This window comes from Lactuca saligna, chromosome 1 (genome assembly GCF_052625555.1).
Source record: "Lactuca saligna cultivar CGN05327 chromosome 1, ASM5262555v1, whole genome shotgun sequence".
NCBI classification, from domain to species: Eukaryota; Viridiplantae; Streptophyta; class Magnoliopsida; order Asterales; family Asteraceae; genus Lactuca; species Lactuca saligna.
Genome location: NC_136417.1, coordinates 72,240,027 through 72,245,600, shown reverse-complemented (window position 1 = coordinate 72,245,600; position 5,574 = coordinate 72,240,027). Strand labels below are relative to the sequence as shown.

At 30.6% G+C, this 5,574-nt stretch overlaps 1 pseudogene across 1 annotated transcript; it reads left to right on the top strand.

Moving 5' to 3' along the window:
• Positions 1-526: 526 nt before the first annotated feature.
• LOC145039780 (eukaryotic peptide chain release factor subunit 1-3 pseudogene) lies at positions 527-5,126 on the top strand (annotated as a pseudogene). Its single transcript, XR_013679836.1, has 3 exons — positions 527-688; positions 3,143-3,301; positions 3,567-5,126. The product of XR_013679836.1 is annotated as a eukaryotic peptide chain release factor subunit 1-3 pseudogene (transcript).
• The last annotated feature ends 448 nt before the right edge of the window (positions 5,127-5,574 follow it).

Sequence of the window (5,574 nt, the reverse complement as noted above, 5' to 3'; positions counted from 1 at the left end):
ATATGTCTGTATCGGAACATGACATCCCGAGGTTTTATTATTAAATGAAAATACGTTCTCTTTGAGAAATGTTTTGATAAGTTATTATCATATCTTGTTTTGGAAACAAATTCCGCAACCGTTTTCTTTAAAAGATTACTCTAATTTTATAAAACAAAGCATAAACAAATCGGTCTTTTCTGGCCGTGAAAATGAGGATGTCACAATATATATATATATATATATATATAGAGAGAGAGAGAGAGAGAGAGAAAGAGAGAGAGAGAGTTATGTTCAAATGTTTCTAGCAAATATTGTGTTCTTAAATGCACCAATCACAGTTTAGCAAATAATTAAATAATTTATTTAACGAATAAGAGTATTTTTGGGTTTTTGACACATTCAATTAATGAGATCATTTAATTAAATCCCTTCAATTAAGAAAACAAAATAATTAGGTTTGACCTAATCTCTCTCTTTTCACGTCTTCTTCACCTACAAAAGAGAAAAAGAAATCAAATGAATCGGCTTCACAGTTTCACCATCATCTCCATCCCCGATCACCAAATTCTTCATTCTTCAAGAAATCAAAGGGCTTCAAGAAACTATGTAGGTACCCAATTGTTGTAGGCTTCATTGGTCGGCACCCTTTATTGACAAGAACAAGAGGAAGGCAATCCCACGCATCTTCGTTTCCCTTTATGAGTAGGTAAGTTTTTTTTTCCATCCACTTTTGATTTTTTAAATAATATACTTGGGAGGTTTTGATAAAACTTGATTTTATAAAACAAAAAAACTTCAATGTTTGTATATCATCTTTCAATCTACAAACGCCGATTTCACAAGTTCTTTAAAATATTATGAATTATGAGCCTATAAATATGGGGAAAAATAATTAAAATAAACTAAAAAAAGTCATTCACATAGAATTCATTCAAATACCTGATATAATAATGGAAGCATTAGGAAGCCTAAGTCTAAATCTACCCAAAAAATAATTAATTTCTTTTTCATTAACGTCCGCTTTCAATAGAATTTTCCTTCTTCAGAATATAGATGACTAATTAGAATATAGAATTTCTTTTTTTATTTTTATTACTCCACTAATTAGATTTTGAAACTTCATTTGAAAATTGAAGTCACTCGGTAAATCCTAAATTTCTTATTTCCTTTTGGTTTTTGTTATGAAAAATATGGTTCATTTAGACATTTAAAATCAAGATTAGACCATAATTTTAAAAGACAGGCGTATTCTTATTTAATTAGAAAATTGATTTCGTTGGATTTAAAGCAATTTGAGAATTGCTTTGTTCGTTGCTTTTTTGTGATAATGAATTTAAAGCTATTAGATTTTGATGTTTTTTTTTTTTTTTTTTTCTTTTTAATTTTTAAACAGTTCTATGGGAATGAAATCAATAATTTCATTTCTGTTGGAATGGAATCATGATATTTCATCACTAATTTGTGCATTTTCTACAATTATTGGTTATGGATTTTGGAGCAATTCACTTGTCTTCAGATTTGTACAAAAGACTTTAGTTTTTTATTTTGCATTTGCTAATGTGTTATTGGGTTCTAAACTACAACTGGATTTCGTTTCATAGATGCTTGAAGAACGGACTGCAAAATTGAAAGTGATTCCCACCAACAATTTTTATTAGTGCCTTTTGTTAGATTTTGATGTTTTCTTTTTCAATTTTTAACCGTTTTTAGTTTTATTTTTTAACAATAAATGTTATTCTTAGCAATTGTTACACATATTTTTTAAGAATTGTGTAATTTTTGTTTTTATTTTTCAATTGATGGTTCAACAATTTGTTATTTTTCAAGAAGTTCATTCCTTCAAATTATGTATTCTGTCAGAATATTTATTCATTTATGGTTCAAGAATGTTTTAAGATACTCATAAACGTATTCGGTTAGAATGACATGAATTAAAAGAATGTTTCAAGATATGAACTAATATTCATTCTATAGGAATATGTATTATAGCATTCAATATGTATTCTGACATTCTCATAGAATATATCATTCTAACAAAATGTCATTCTGACAGAATAAATTCGGTTATTATAAAAAATACATTAGAATTAAATCAATTAATATTGAATTACTTTAAAAAAATTCAAAATTTTAAAATTAGGAGAATTAATTATCCCTAAATTTTCGAAAATTTCCTTTTTTAAATATAGTTAATTGTCCAAAATACCCTTATGCTGAAAATTATGTGAGTACATAGTACATGCTACCTTACTGTAATATCATAGACTCTCACATCATGACCATTGATTATATTCCATCCGATGGTCCAGATCTATGCATTCTGGCACACAATAGTTAGTAAAAACAAAATATATATATATATATATATATATATATATATATATATATATATATATATATATACATAATTCAGCATGTAGATACAAAAAACAATATATATAACAAAAAATCATCATGTATATATAAAAAAACAATATATATATATATATATATATATATATATATATATATATATATATATATATATATGAGAAGTGATTCGTACACAATAATTTTTTGCCATATACAACAATTGATGCATTATAGAGTTATACAATACATCACTTTAAAGCACAAATTGTTGTGTACGGAGAAAATGTGTTGTGTACGAATCAACTCTCTCTCTCTCTCTCTCTATATATATATATATATATATATATATATATATATATATATATATATATATATAACAAAAATTCAATATGTATGTTCATAAATTCACCATGTGTGTACAAAAACCAACATATATAACCAAAATTCAGTATGTATATACAAAAAAGCTGCATATATAACCAAAATTTTGCATGTGTACAAAAAAACAAAATATATAACCAAAATTATGCATGTATATTCGAAAGAACATCATACATAACCAAAATTTAGCATGTATGCTCATAAATTCAACATGTAAGTTCAAAATTTAGCATGTATGGATGATCGGAGATGGGATGATGGAGATATTGTATGTGTTTTTTTTTTGGTTAGGGCACAAATGTCCAACGCTTTTTTTTTTAGATTTGTTTTGTGTTTTTGTGAGAAAGACTAATCGGGTAAGATGAATATTTTTGTACAAATCAAACGATATTCAACCCTAAATCCTATATCTAAAAAATCTTTTTAGGGCCGGAAAGACTTGTAAATAAGTTAGGCTCCTCAATTTCCGGAAAGGTAATGTTTGGGTAAAAGTTTCAATTGGGTAAAAGTTTCAACTTTCACCCACAATTCAATCCAAAAACCGACACCAGTCGTCGTCGAAGCCGCAGGCGTCCTTCTTCTTTATGTAAGAACTCTTTCCCCAGATCTTAGCAAGTGTTATTACATCTGTTTGATCAAACCTGATATGCTTCACTGTAATGATTGTGAAATTGTTGAAGTTCTTTTCCTCTGCTTTGATTTCATAAAAACCTGTGGATTTTTTATTTATATTTTTTTAAATTGTTATCTCAGATCTTTGAGTTGTCTGATCGCTCTTTGTACGATTAGTAGAAATTGAAATAGCGGTGTAACAGTTTTGCAAAATAATAATATCTCTTCGCTTGTTTTAGTCAAGATGTCGGACGTTGATGAAGCCGATAAGAATATAGCGATATGGAAGATGAAGAACCTTATCAAGGAACTTGAAGCTGCAAGAGGCAATGGTACCAGCATGATCTCTCTTATTATCCCTCCACGAGATCAGATTTCTCGAGTCACTAAAATGCTTGAAGATGAATTCGAAACTACTTCAAAGATGAAGAGCAGAGTGAATCGTCAATATGTTTTAGGCGCCATAACATCTGCCCAACAGAGACTTATGCGATACAACAAGGTTCCTCCCAATGGACTGGTGATTTATACAGGAACCATACTTACTGATGACGGGAAAAAGGAGAAGAAAGTTACAAAAGACTTTGAACCCTTCAAACCGATCAAGGACTCCCTTTATCTCTGTGATAACAAGTTCCATACAGAAGCTGTAAGTGAACTGTTGGAATCTGATGACATGTTTGGTTTCATTATCATGGATGTTAACGGGACACTTTTTGGGACATTGAGTGGCAACACAAGGGAAGTTGTACACAAATTCACAGAGGATTTACCAATGAAACATGGGCGAGGAAAGCAGTCTGGCTTTCCATTTGCAGCTTTTCATATGGAGAAACGTCATAAGTATGTGAGAAAAACAGCTGAGCTGGCAACACAGCTGTACATCAATCCTGCCACTGGTCAATCAAACGTTTCTGGTCTTATACTTGCTGGATCTGCTGGTTTGGAAACCGATTTGATGCAATGTGACATGTTTGATCCTTGTCTTGGAGCTAAAATCATGAATGTGGTTGCTGTTTCATATGGAGGGGAGCATGGTTTCAATCAAGCTATCCAGTTGTCCTCTGAAGTTCTTCCTAATCTGAAGTTTATACAAGAAAAACGTTTGATTGGAAAGTATTTTGAAGAGATGAGCCAGGATATGGACAAGTGTGTGTTTGGTGTTGATGACACTTTGGAATCTTTGGAGATGGGTGCTGTTGAGAATCTCATTGTGTGGGAGAAACTTGATGTTAATCTGTACGTGCTTAAAAACAGTAGTTCAAGTGAAATCACTACAAAGCATTTGAACAAGGAACAAGAAGCTGATCAAAGTAACTTTCGAGACCCCCAGACAAATGCTGAACTTGAAGTTGAAGAAAAGATGCCATTGCTTGAGTGGCTTGCTAATGAGTATAAGAAATTCGGATGCACACTTGAGTTTGTGACAAACAAATCCGAAGAGGGGTATCAATTTTGTAAGGGTTTTGGTGGAATTGGTGGCATACTTCGTTAGCAGATGCATGTGCAGGGTGGTGGACCCAAGAGTCAGCACTAGGGCACCGTACAAATTAGTATTAGGCTCCGTACTTTCTTTACTCGTCTTACAAAGCTACTTATCAAGGTTTGAGATCAAATAATTTTTAGGCGGTGGTGTTTTTGTAAATATATGGAACTTTGGGGTTAACTCTTAGACATGAAGGGGTAATATTGTCCAACTTTTCATTCAATAATCTGCAATCACGATTAAAACATAAACACTTCTCGTTCTTCTCCCCACTAAAAATCTTTCATTCATGTAAAAACCCTAACTTATATTGAAGGTTTTTCCATAGGGGTGTGTATGGGACGGTTTGGTTCGGTTATTTAACAAACTTAATCATAACCGTTACTATTGGTTAATGCGTTTTGGTATCCATTGGTTATGGGCATTATTGGTTATGATTAATGATTTTTTTAGTTAATGATTTTGGTTAATGGTTAATATTCGTAATATTACAAAATGAGACTATTGGTATAAAAAATGAAAAAAGAATACAGAAAAATTAGACCAATAGTTTTTGTAAGCTTTTCAAATTTTATAATAATAAAATAAAACATAACTTTTGTATTTGAATGCAACCATCAATTAAAATGTAGAATTAAGAATTATCAATCAACTCTGTTAAAAGTTTACAAAAAGTAGAATTAAAGATTATCAAATTAATCGATTGGATTAGCACAATGTATGATTGTTAATTGGATGTGTCCATGTGTGTGCAACCATAG